General features: G+C 38.2%; 1 protein-coding gene across 4 annotated transcripts in view; it reads right to left on the bottom strand.

Moving 5' to 3' along the window:
* Positions 1–14,682, bottom strand: part of LOC121595237 (ELAV-like protein 3) — a 51,483-nt gene that overhangs the window by 23,981 nt on the left and 12,820 nt on the right. For all 4 annotated transcript variants that reach the window (XM_041919029.1, XM_041919031.1, XM_041919028.1 and 1 more), the window contains exon 3: positions 7,018–7,045. The gene's annotated coding sequence lies outside the window, so the exon portion shown is untranslated. The remainder of the gene's footprint in view (positions 1–7,017; positions 7,046–14,682) is intronic.

The following is a 14,682-nucleotide window of genomic DNA, read 5'->3' as shown; positions in this document are numbered from 1 at the left end:
GACATAATCTTTGTTTTAAGCCACTTTAAATACGTTAAAACTCTTTATAGTTTGCCTCAAAGTACTTGCAGTTCCGTCTTAGTATAAAAAATGTTTGTTTTGTGATCTTGAATTTACGCTTAACCTACACTTTCATCCTTTTTTTGTACATTTTTAACCTACACAAAAACTTGCTCGTTGGAAGTTATTATTAAGGTCTTGATTATTTCACCATTGGTCACCGTTTGAACGTGATTAAAGCAAATGAACACCGGCGCATCTACTGCCCCGCTGTTGTCCACTTACACGATGCTGATCCCTCTTCACTACCGTTCGCTCTACAAGCAACCGTCGTATCAACCTAAAACAGAGAACGAAAGTACTAGCACCGGGACCGGAAAACCGCAAACGAAAACCGCGAACGAAACCGGAACGAAACGGAGAGTGTTAAAAACGGAAAGGAAAAACCAAAAAACCCAGCCGGCGATCCGGGCGATAAAAACAGCGGCAGCTCGTGAGCGCAACCAACTACCCTTGTGTGTGGTTCCCGTTAAACTGAACTGAGGGCCCCCGCTGGTACGGCTAGGTATGCGTCCCAAGCGCCAGACGCATTCCCGACCAACTAAGACAGTTGCAACTACCGTCCGAGACACACAAACACAAATAGCGCGAACCTGCTAGACACAGGCGCAAATAGCAAGCATGCGTCGGACGTGCAGGGAGGGAAGCGCTTTAATCGCGGCAGCGACAAGGTGTGATCGCAGGCAACGCTCACCTTTGCAATGTAATCCCTGCGCCGTCATGGAGAGGCGGAAGTGCGGGTTGGGTTGGCAAGAGCAAGTGCACCAAGGAATAGAGCGGATATGTTTCGGGAGAGCAATAATACGTAAGCTGTGGTGAAAACCCCTTGACAGTGGTGAATGAGGTGAGAATTTGAATATTAACGCATTGGAAAGTAAGTATCGCAAATTGCATTGTGAACCTTAGAAATAAAGAACGTGTTTGTGTGTGGTTTTATAAATTATCATATTCGTATATTTTCTGTACTTTTCATTAATGGTTGTTATCCTGTAACAACATTGCTTAGTTACGAATCAATGACATAGAGGGTTCCGTTTTCTATCGTAATCCAATTTTCTCGGACAAAACCCCGGAAATCCAACACGTTATCCACGAGTACAGACGCAACGGAAAAACGTCTATATTTATTATACCATCAAGCGACCCTCCTCACATAACGCTTCGTAACCTATTGACAGCCCATTAACGGCTTAAAAGAGAAAAAATAGACTTGAACAAATGAACATTTTTCTGCTCCACGTGACATTGCGTCCGTTAGACTAATAAGTGTAAGTCATGGTTTGAACATATATCGCGGAAATAACAGCAACGCTCACACGGGTACCCGGTAGCAGGTCCGTATGGGTGGGCTAGGACATTTCAAACACCGTAACGTTCGTTCATACATAGAAAGATAACTTACCAAAGTTTTTCAAGCCACAGTGCAAGTGCTACGGTTAATGAACCCATGCGCAACGAAACAAATACTCGCTACCTTAATCCGAGGCTGTGCAGTAAGCTACCAGGCAAGAAATGGAAACCAGAAAGAGCGCACAAGAACGCCGTGCTACTTTCAGCCAGGGCATGAAACTAGATAAACTTCAAGGTGAAGCCTAACAAGCGCTACAAATATCAGCAATTAGATGGCGTGTGTGTGTTAGTGCTTGTACGTGTTTTTGGCGTTAGGATGTGAAGCAAATTGAAAATAAAATCGAAAAAATATGTACGTAGCATTGATTTTACATAAATAAAACAAATATTACAGCAGCTTTTAGGGGTTCTCATAATGTTGCGATACGTTCTTGACTCTATCTTAAGGGAACTTTATGTAACAGCAGTTTGGCTCTACGGCATCTTTTTTGGACAAACACATTAGAAATTCCTATTGGAAGATCTCTTATTTTAAGAAAAAAAATTAAGAAACTGTCAAAATTATGAGAACACCTGAAAAACACTGTATTAACGTTAGATTGCCAACAAAAAAGAATAAAGATCGAAAAAATGTATACATAGCAATGATTAAGCCTAAAATATCCAACAGATATTCTTAAAACCACTATTCACTGTTTGTATTGAATGGTCCCAAAGATGTCCGCATTTTCAACATCATGCTTTTCTTTTTCTTCTTTATTTTAGCATAAAAAGCAGTCAAGTCACGTTGTACAAATTTCCTACACTTATCAGCATCAGTGAATCGGATTGTCCTAATTAACTTAATAATATACCCGTCATGGGTTCTAGCCTCAGGCTCCTCGCACCAAGAGCTGACTATCCAGCTGCATGGTATTGGTAGTAACGAAAGGATAAGTACGCGACTACACTACAGTACTAAATAAGTCTGGAAAGCCTGTATACGCCGGTGGGTCTGCGCGTAGGACGCTAAATAGAAAAAAAAACATTGCCAGCGACATTGTTCAACCATTGTGGCAGTACGGCCTAGCCAGTCCTAGTTTTGCCCGTAGGACTAAGGACTTTTAGGATTGTAATCGAAGCTGTCTGGCCTAGTAGAAACCCGAGTATTTAAAAACATTTTTAATATAGGGTAAATGTACCAATAGTGGTGCAATTTGTGGTGGTACAGATGTATTTTAATGGATTTAAAGTGTCAGGAAGGACAATTTCTGAATATTTTAACACATAACAGTTGGAATATGTTTTATCTTCGCAATCACAACCATTTTTACCATGAAACACATCAAATTTACGAAAAAATACATATTTTTGTGATTGCTTCGTTGTACCTATGATGGTGGTATGGTTCCTATAGTCGTCGTATTGTGTTCCTATAGTGGTGGTAAACAAGGATGCCTCAAAACAGTGTATAATATCCATATAACTTAGTTTTGAAGCTGTTTTCGTGTGAATAGCAAGGATTACTGCGATAATAATGATTTCTTTCGTAATTTCATCGTAAAATATGTATGAATTTGGTTGATGAAAATATTCACTAAAGTACTGAATAACACCTGTCGTCAACCCATACCCAGAAGAGTTTGCTTGATTTGAAGTCGATTATTCACTCAGCCAAATAAGCGAATTTTGGCCTTTGTTTGGTAAATTACTTACAGAAAACTCATTTTTGTTGCCTATTTTAATGAAAACAGAACGACATGTCAAAAATGTCGTCGAAAAAAATCTAAAATTACCTGTTTTTTATTGGTTTTAGAACTAGGACCACTATAGGAACATGCCTGTTTGGTGTACCTATAATGGCACTATCGTAAAAAACGCTTAAAAATACGTAAATATGATCAAAAGCCAATGAATTTAAATAAAACAATATCATTTGATAACAATCATGTTAAAAAAAAAACTAATAATTGCGTTGTTATGTGGTCATTTAGAACGTTAACAAGAATATGAGTATCGTTATGAAATCCTAAGGATTTTGGAAAAATGTTGATACCTTTCACAAAATAATGGATTTTTCGGTCACTAAGAAACGGAATGGCCCCATTTCATTTTTAAATCCTTTGTAAAAGGCTAGAGAACATTTCACATTATCGTAGATAACTTAACTACAGTTAATTTTTCGTATGAGACGCATTTTAGTGCAATACCACCACTATTGGTACTAGCACCACTATAGATGCGTTTACCCTACTTGAGAAATTATGTTTTCGAGTATAAAACATACGACTTTTCCTATCAAAGTTTTCTATTTAGCGTGCTATTTTTGTTGAGTGCTGAGTTGGTGTAAAATTAAATTAATTTAATATAACGGTATTCATAACGGCACTGTATAATTTGCGATATAAGTATGACAACAATACCCATGCTTTTTAATACAAAACTTCGGACAATGATAATTATAAATTCACAAATAAACAAAGTAATACAGCTTAGATTAATATTTTATTGCATTTAATACAATTAATACTACAGAAGTATTCCTTAGTTTCATCGTTATTTTGTAATTTATCAAAATATATTACTATTGAATAGTACTAGAAACAAGAACAGATTGTTTGGATTACTAACCAGTCCATTGTTCCATTTATCCTGTTGCAAACCAGTCCATCGTTGCATTTGTCTACAACTTCAATCACTAATGTACGCTCCGTCACATAATCTCAGAAAGCAATAAAATGCAATTGTTGTGCCTACGTTACAATATGCGAACAGGTCTCGAACCTAGCATTTTCCTGCCCCATTAGGTACGTGATTAGAAATGCAAAATGCTCCTAATCCTATGGTACGTGTGGAAACAGACAAGTGTACCCGTGCACGACTTGCATGTCGTTGCAAACTGGAATAGGACAACAACTATGTGTTTCGCAACAATACACAGTACACTGAATTAGAAACCTTCTACCGAAATGAAACCTTGATTAAATGTATTATATTTTAGTTTACAATTTAACCTTCTTCTTCTTGTTTGGCACAACAACCGCTGTCGGTCAAGGCCTGCTTGAACCCATTAGTGAAGTGAGCTTGGCTTTCAGTGACTTATTGTTACCATAGCAGGATAGTCAGTCCTACGTACGGGGACACGGTCTATTCGGGGCTTGAACCCATGACGGGCGTGTTTTGTTAAGTCGTACGAGTTGACGACTGTACCACCAGACCGGCCAATGCTTCGATAAAATGAAATGAATGAAATGTAAAACTATACAAAATGATATAAAATAGAAATCAGCCTCCTAATGTGTGTTTTCCTGACAAGCACGTCGACACCGGTTACCTTGTTGAAAAGCGTATAGAGAAGCTACAAAAAATCATCCACAAATCGAACACAATATGAGAGCAAAATGAATCGGAAAAGATTTGGAAAATGTGTGGCCTGTACAATTGCACAGTAAATTTCTGCTTCAAGCAGAACATTTGCCCGTCCAGCAGAGTCGCAGTGACATCTACGATCTCGGCCTTCGCATTGTCAACGACATTGTTCAACCATTGTGGCAGTACGGTGAAATTCCATTCCCTCGTCAATTTTCTTCTCGGAAATACATAATGGAATTTGGCCCAGTGCCAAAATGCCGACTGTGCTCAAAACCAGCCGAATCCTTTAACCATTTCATTTTTATTTTTTTCTCCTTTATTGTTAAGAAAGTCGTTGAAGGGTTTCTCTGTGTAGGTCCCAAAGCCCGAATCGATATATAGTCGGCTCGGTTCCAAATTCAGCACTGAAGCAACCTTCTACCAAGATGCTGAAGTGGCAAATCTAGCCCCTAACGAGCGATCCGTCGTTTGAACATTGCTACACCCATAGTCGGCACCCGATATTGCTCGCTGCACAATTGCATCATGCATGCAGCACCGTAAAGCGACCACGCCTTAATCTCATACCGGTGGCTACTGAGACAGTATAAAAACGCCAGAGAATGGTGGGAATATTGAAGAATAAGGGCACCAGCACTTTCCTTCCGGATTGTAGCAGGGAGGAAAAGTTGTGCAAATTCCTCTGGAAAACTTTTTACTCCCGAATGATTCGCTTTTCCGTGCACACTGTTCTGTTTTGCCCCAATGTGTAGTGGCCTTCCGTTTCTGAAGACACACAACCGCACTACCTACATTCGATCCTTAAACGATCGTGACGATGAGTGGTATGCAGGCGTGTAAAAGTTTGTACCAATTGGTTGGCAGCTTTTTCATAACACAGCTCTCTCTCTCTCCCTCTATCTTTTATAAAACTCTCTGCGCACTATCCCTTTTCGCTCATCTGCAGATCCTTCCTTGGCCAAGAAGGATCCTTCCAGCTGCGCTACTTCCTATATTTTAAGCGTGCACATGCTACCCGTGAGGGTTTGGTTCGACTTTTTTGCCATTTAAGCACCCGTTGCACATCCAACATGTTCATAAAAGGCAACTAGGACGTCTGGGTGGGGTCCTTTTCGCTGCATTGGTGCTTCACCTAGAGCAATGTTCGGAACGAAATAAGAAGCAGTGAAAATTGTTCCACATTTTTGTTTAAAATCACTTTTCCTTCTGTGCACGTTCCATTATAATACAAGACCTATTTATTTTGCACGTTGCCAAAGTTTAGATTTTTCAAATTTGATATTCAAAGGCACGCTTGTACCTTATAAAGTTTAAAATCTATTTGAAGCCAATCGAAACAAGGCAATATGTGCTGCAAAACGGTTTATAAATTGTGGCGTTTGCATACCAAGTGTTATTGGTGCATTTGTGTATTTTATCGAATATGCTGAACGTAGATATGTTCAAAGATATGTGTTTTTATACTATTTAGAAACAGTGTGTGTAGTTGTAGATGTTTTTTTTTATTTACACACAACATCATAAAAAAGTTCCATAAACTATGCTAGAAAACTGTGATTGAAATGTGATTGAAATTAGCCTGCAATTTAAAGCAATCTATAAAAATATTAAATCGAGAAGTATTATTCTTCACAACCTACCATAGGGGAAAGCGAGGCAAAATGGGCACCCTCTATTTAAGCATTATTTCACTACAAAGATACTTTTCAATGCTCAAAATGTATTCATTAGAGTGTTCTATGAACACCATGTATGTTTCATAACCATTACATAACAAATAACCAAGAAAAATACAAAATAAGGTTTAGTAGCATATTGATGTAATTTTTGCCAATTCGAAAATAAGCTTAAACCAGTGTCACTGGGACGCGTGTCAAAATAGTCTCGTAAAACATCAACTTTTATTTTACACTGTTTTCATGGTTTTAAGTTGTTTTCATTCTATGCGGCAATTTTAATCCATAGATAAAGGGAGGAGGCTTACAATAATGAAAGAAAAATTGTATTTTGTGGCATATTCAAAGGAATATTCAGTAAACTGCTTAACATGCCCCGCTTTCCCCTTTGTGTTTTAACAACTTTGGTTTGAACCCTTTCTTTGTGTTCCTCAGTGTGTTTCGCAATAGAAAGATCACGCAAGCAAGAGCTAACCTTGTAGAATACCCTTAACAGAAACGCTATCTTTTTTAATCCATAATGTAGATCTAAGTCAAGTGAGCTGGTATGAATTACTAATTAGAGCGACCAAATACTTACAGTGTAGTATTAAACAGCACCAAGAGATCTGGAATGAAACAGATAAATAAAAATTGATTACGCATTGTTTGACTGATCGGATTGTTCACATGCCTAATTAAAAAATAGATACTGTCGTGACAAACGCTAACAAATATACAAACTGATTCATTAAAAACTGATACACAACACAAAAGACATTTAGCTGCGACAAGTAAACAATACGTTTATAAATAGTAGTAAAAACATAAATATGCATATAAAGGCACATTAATTTTCTGTTTAAAGATTGCACTAATCCTTTGGAATTTTATGTTTCTTTGTAATTGTAATAGCTAAATTAAGATATCGTTTCCATGACGAGCCCGATGCCCGATTTACAATGAACTAAATCTATCTATCCATTTATAATGGTTGTCATAAACAATATATATGTAACAAATGTACATACGCGTCCGATCATTGGCAATTCGACTTTCAACCAATCGATTCGAAACCCAAGGAAACGCTCTTTCGAACGAGTTATTACAAGGCCAATTATGTTACTAGATCGATAGAAAAAAAATGTCAAAAACACAGTTTTGGTATTATGATTCGTGTTTCACAAATCCATTTGTCTCTTGTTTGACATTGCCAACTGAACGAATGATTTTGTCTTACATTACCTGTTTTTCTCAAACAGCTTTCTGTCAGATCAGAGCGACGGAAAGTGTTCTATTTTACGGTTTTCTATTGATACATTAAATTTCTACCAAACTCAATGCAAGTCATTACATTCGGCAATGAATAATTATCATTTATTACTGTAAAAAGTGTGGTAATCCCAGAATGGTATAACAGGTGGTATAGAGTATATAAAACAGTTTCTCTTCAGATTTGGAAAAAAATCCATGATCATAAATGTCCAAGTATAAATGTATATAAGTCGCTTAAAAATGGAAAATGTTTTCATAATTCTCCAAAAATGTTAACGTACAGCTACTAGACATTTCCCAGTAGACTGTTTTCATCCAAAAAAGGTCAGTATCATTTAAATTGAACAAATGTTTGAGGGAAATATTCTTCAATACGATTTTTTTATGATTTCGATAGATTGATAGGCATCAACTATACATTACACTTGTAGTCATACGAAACATAATGGAAGAAATAAGCACTACAACCACTCTAATATAGTATAGAAAATTATACTTGCAAGACTAGGCTGAGCATGTTGTTTGTATGACACTTGATGAAGCTAAAGACGCAAAAGGTCTAAGCCGATTATAATAAATGTTTGGCATAATGAACAAATCGTTTCGCATGCATTGAGTATAATTTCGGGCAGGTCAAAGCTACGATGCAGTTGCAGTACCTTTGAGTTATGAAGATAATCATATCAGCCCAAAACCTGCACAATTCCCAAACCGCTACAATTTATAGCCGGAAATATAATTGAAGACCGTTGAAAAAATACAAAATCCAGAATAACTACCCGTAATCGTCCAAAAGGTCATACTTCCCAAATCCAATTGATTTGATCCTCCTACACAAACCGGCGGGAAATATTCAACATGTCAATAATTCTGAATACCTTTACCTTCCGGTAAGATACGCTTTTCGCAAAGCGCAATAAAAAACGTTGTGATACTCTACCACCAGCCAGCCGTGAGCAGGCAAATGACAAGAAGTATCGAATGGCGGAAGGATGGTATATGAATAAAGCAAACATTTCAGGATTCCATCACACATACACGAAAATTCGACTGATATTCTCAGTCTAAAGAAGTAACGTAAGAAAGGTTTGAAAGGGTATGATTTTTTTGTCGAAAAAAAAGCTACTACAAAGTAAGGAAATTGATAGAATCCAATAATATGTAAATAATATAGGCATCCTTTTATCAGGCTCGATTTCGACGCGCAAAGACATCCGGTAGCGATGCCTAACCTAGTTGTATCGTGGAAATTGGAAAAAGGATACAGCCATGATTAAAGTGCTTCGATTAGGATTATAATAGAAAAGAACGCCCCAAAAACGTGTATGCAAAACAACTTCATTCATTTTATCAGCGGCAGCATTTCTTGTGATAGAAGGTTGTGGAAAAAAAGTTTTTAATATGTAAAGTTTCTTCGGCACATTATGCAAGATTAGGATTGAAATGAGGTTACTGACATTTTTATAAATACTCTTGCAAGAGATTCATAAATTTGATTTGCTTCTAGAAATTAAATAAAAGTATAAAAATTGTATAAAAAATATTATACAACTGGAACCATTCACTTCTCTAATTTAACATTATTATGGAACAAATACATATATTTGATATGATATGTATGTATGTATATGATATGTAACATATATTGTTATGTATTATCGAAGCATGCCACAATAAAGAGTGAAATAAAATATCAATTTCAGCCGTTCTTTTGTAACGGTTTCAATCAAAAGTCGCACCAAACAAACATTGCCGTATGCCAAAAATGCGAAAGCGCCTGTTCAAATCCAGTATCGTTAGTCAACGCAAAATGTTGCTACCATAGCTCGCATTATGAGGATGGCCTCCACCACCAAAAGACGGATTAGTCTGGTGATTGGCTAGCTCCAGCATTTGCAGTATGATGCTGACACACAGATACATGCGCCCGCTATACTCACTTCTTATTTTTCGCAAGCTCTGACCACGTATAAGTTTTGCAGTTTTGCCTAATAGCAGGCTGCACAGAAGCGAGAGCAGAGGCAAAGCGTACGTACTGACCATTGCCACGCGCATAGGCTGGTGTGCGCCTTCGGGAAGGAAAGATGTTCATAATTGAGTTGGATCTACCGACCGTTATTGATATATCGAGCCGAGCAGATTGCCGAGTACTGCCTACGGGCGGTACACAGAGGGCTCCAACACTTTCTGGAAATTCCATTAGCTTTCCATTTGGTTGCCGACCAAAACCGGGCTGTGGCTGCACGAGAAATGACACGACTAAAACTGAGCAGTGGTGAGCATGTGTTGGAAATATAAAATGGCACATTCAGCTGAATGTTCATCGTACGAGAGCAAACGATAGGTGGTAAATACGGCAGGATTAAACCACCTGAGGGATATGATGATCGGGCAGCGGATGCCGCCCGTATGCAATATCTCGCACAAAAATGAACGTGCAATATCCGATTCCAGCGGTGGTTTTCCGCCTGGTGTGTTGTGTTTTACCCATTGACCCATCAACAAAAGAGCCGTTATTAAATTTCGCTGCAATAATTCAACATCCAATGATAGGAAATTAGATTGCATTTCCTGGCCGGTGAGGACAACAAACCATTCATGTCACACCAATTGCTTCTGTCTGTATCGTGCTTCTATTGATCATTTTCCACTGAAAGGTTTTACTGCAGTGTCTTAGATAGACCACGCCCCTAGGATAGAAGCAACAACATCAAACCACCCTGAACAATGAATTATTGTTATACGAAACAATGGATTGCTGTACCTGTTGAACTAGAATGGCGATTCTTTGCAACATGGCAGTATCCGTTACCTTTTGATGGTGATTCATTACCGTAACTATAACTGTTCATGTTTCGAGCACATGTTTTCAGGGGTGTTTGCATATGAATTTGTTAACAATTAACCTCAGATTACACGAAACGTGTTAATTATTTATATTAAATTTCAGTATTCTCAACCGATAGCAAGTAGTACTATTTCATAACGATTTGAGAACTCTTTAATATGTTTGATAAAACTAGGAAAAAAGTTTAATTACAAATAGTTATGAATGAAACAGCAAAATTTAAAATATTTAATGCAAAACCTATTTCTTTCGTGGAAGTTGCCGTTTTACATCGTTACCTATACTCTTACACATTTGAAGATAAGTGTTAGGTTATAAATTAGCAATGGTATCAATTGACGTAACATATTAATTGGCGACAAAGATTACAAACAAAGAATATTGTACTTCTATTTGATTTACGCCTAGTGGGACATGCTAGCTTATACAGGCCTTCGAGACTTTATACAAAACCGCGAAGTCGTATACTCAGTCCTAGCTACGGGGGGACGGTCCATATGAGGGTTGAACCCATAACGGGCATGTTGTTAAGTCGCATGAATTGACGACTGTACAATGAGACCGCCCCAGATACATTCATAATATTTGTTAGCTGCCATTTCGAGCTGAAAGCACTTCTCAGATCTCTATCTGATCAAGCAATGTATCGGAAGCGATCCATAGCTTCATATCGTGTTTGTTGTCGGCAACGGTGCAAAAAATGGCTATTGGTTACATTTTTGTAAAAACTATGTTTATACCCAAACTTGCCAACCGCATGGATTATTTATTTTTCATGCTTCATGTGTATGCAAAGTAATTTCCTCACTATTTTTTATTGTTCTTTTAATCTTCTTCTTGTTTGGCACAAATTTGCCTTTTTTATTTACCCATAGCGGGACAGTCAGTCCTTTGTACGGTAGGCACGTTCGATGCAGGGCTGGAACCGATAAAGCGCGTGTTGTTAAGTCATCTGATTTGACGACTGTGCCACAGTACCGGCTTAACGGGACCGTAAAAGTTTTAGTAAACTGTTTTTTTTTCTTGTTTTAAGTCTACAAAGTATAATCGACTAAAATGGGCAAAATTTATGCTCCTTTCAAAAAATCCACAAATAAAGAAACTCAATCTCCAGCAGTTCTATCTGTTCCATGTTTCACTCCATGCAGTTATACATACACATGCTACCATCCGCGCCCCATTATAGCTAATGCATGACGTACACTCCTGCTAAAAATGCACCGAATACAAAATTGAGGTCGGAAGCGAATGGATCATGGGTTTGCTGAATAATACATTCATATCATACTCGATTGATGGATAAAAAATGTATCATTTTGAAATTATATTCTCAGCACATGAGGCGCAAGCTCAATGCTAAGGTAATAAATGATGAACTTCGCCGTCCGGAAGCGGGACACTAAACTAACCTTAATTTGGGTCACGTATTGCACACCAAAGATCATCAGTTTCCCGCAGCGTGTCTGTGCTCAACGAAGAAAACGTTGCAAATGCATCCTATAACATGCATACAGCTGGCGGATACAAAATTTTGCCAATAAAAGAAAAGCGACCACCACTAGTAGAACAGGCAGCAATTTTCATAATGATGTTCAACCCAAAATCGATGGTTGACAATGATGGTGATGAGGTTGAAGTTCGGCGACATGTATGGATTCATACGGGAATCATCCTTTACCATCCACATCCATCCATCGACGTGTTGATTTTTATACCCCCGGGGAACCCCGGGTTGGGACAGCGCAGCTCTGCTGAAAGCTCATCAATATTTCCGTAGCACTGGCACTGTATCGGATGGCACTGTATTGTTACCAGTTCGCATGATGCCGTATAACCTCGAACAGCCTGCCGGAAGAAAAACTCAGCTAGAAATGCGGCATTTTCCGCAACTGGTTGAACTGCAATGACCAGAGCCCACGGTAACCGATGGCAGCGCAGATTTGACAGAGCTCAATTATTTAGACTTTCATTACCGATCACATTTTTGGAACGAGGCCAACCGATGTTCAGTCTCGCTAAAAAAAAAGAAGCCTGTCCTCCTTCTCATCAAGCATAGGCGTTTCGGCATAAGCTATAATGACAGAAATAGCCATGGCCACAACACGAAGAGGTGGTATTTAATCAGGTTTGGACGATGTCCAACAGGCACACAAACTCATCCGTTTGTGTTTTCTTCCGTCGTCTTCCAGCCACACCGTGATGCAATGGAATATATCCTCTTCATCCTTCATCGGTGGATTGGTAATCCTCCACCATGGATTTTTTTTATATATATTCCAGAGCAAACCGAACGGAGTAAAGGTTGCAATTGAGCCAGCTTTTCACAGACAGGCTAGCTGGCTGAACGAGAAATCATTGAAGTTTGTCGCATTACGAAAAATGTTCGCCGAGTTTTAATTTCAAAACTAATTGAATTTTCCACTCGATGTCCTACGATAAAAACCTCAGCAGATACGATGAAATGAGAAAAAAGAGAGAAAAAACATCGATCGATTGAAAACTAGTGGTATGAAATCAGGATATCCGATTTTAATTGAACATTCCCACTCGTTGGTTCCCACTATAGCACTGGATAACATGCGATCGTCCCGCTCAAGGACGAAATTTTATTGATGTTCGCCTTTTAATACAGCAAATTAGTGCAATCAATCATTGCCCAGGTATCTATACTAGTGTTTTATGTTTGAAAAATGAGAACAGTTTGACGAAACTGCTTTTTTAGATTAAATTTGTCTAGGCACACCTTCAAAACATGGTTTTTAACACTTCAACAGCCTCTAATGGCGACGAAATGGTTGACCCCACCTTTTTATATTGATATGCGAGAAAAAAAAAAGAAATCCTTTGATGCTACTCAAGGCTATATGGCAGATGATCACCAATTTAACATTTTGTCTGGTTAAAAAACGATGGATTGAGCCGATGTGTGAAAGCTCGCATTGCCAAGGTGAAGACAGATCATACTTCAACAAATTTTGCCGTGAAAACTGAAGTGTAATTGGTAATAAGCAAAGGTAGAATTGAAAAACATGCTTACACGCATTTATCCGTCATGGCGAATGTTTCGGTTAACTGTAATATTGGGGCCCTTCACGATTCTAGTCAGCTGAAATCATGTAAACACCCCATACAAAACCACACACAAAACTAGCTTGCGATTTTCAGCCTAGGTTATTCTAGCCTCAAATCTAGAATTAGATTCGAGTACCTGCTCGAAAAAATGGCAAAACAAGGTGGGGCAAAACAAGGTGGGGCAAAACAAGGTCCCAAGGTGCATTAAAGAGATCAGGAGGTGGAATCTAGAAACATAGTGTATGTAGTCCAGGTGGTCTCATCATGTTTTTGATAACCAAATTTGAGCATCTGTTTTGACAGTGCGGGTGAAAACTTTTGCTCAAACAGGCGCTGATAGCTTGAAAAATACACAAAACATTCTTAAAATCTTAATTCAGAAGCAAAACCGATACAAATCAGCCTTCTGAATTCATACACCATGGGATAAGCCCACCTGTGTATTGTACCCACTTAAATAGCTGCTCGAAAACTGCTATACAATGCAAAGGCTGAAATTGCAACTCAAAACGGAAATCGCCCCATGAATAGATTCAAATCTAAAATATAATTTGAGATCATTTGAGCCATTGTGGGATATTTCAATTCTGCTTCAAACGTTTAATTGTGCACTTCATCACTTTCTCTAGATTAAAAGGATCGATCTGATTCTAGACACATGACATCGATAATTTTGCTGATAACATTATTTTTGAAATTTAAAAATACCTCACAACCAGGGATATACCAAATTGGGAATTTTCAATATGGGGATTTTTTGAATGTAATTGGTATCAATGACATGGCTATGATGGAACGATATCCAAAAAAATTTTAAAGCGAGAGTGTCAAGCATGGATGCACAAAGTTTAAGTGATTTCTGTAGAACATACATATATTAAATGTAGAACATAGAACACATTAAAGCTACAACTCCTAACAGAAAGCGCTGAAGCGCTTCTATTAGTGATGGGCGGGTCAAATCAAACCTGCCAGGCCGGAGCCATCCGTATAGCGACTCGGAGTCGTACGGGTCGACCCGAAAGGTACATAAGGTTCAATATGTGCAACGATTCCGGTAGGTGCAAGAAC

Source organism: Anopheles merus, chromosome 3R, assembly GCF_017562075.2.
Source record: "Anopheles merus strain MAF chromosome 3R, AmerM5.1, whole genome shotgun sequence".
In the NCBI taxonomy this organism is placed as follows: Eukaryota; Metazoa; Arthropoda; class Insecta; order Diptera; family Culicidae; genus Anopheles; species Anopheles merus.
Note: the sequence above shows the minus strand (reverse complement) of the source record. Positions and strands in the feature narration are given on the sequence as shown.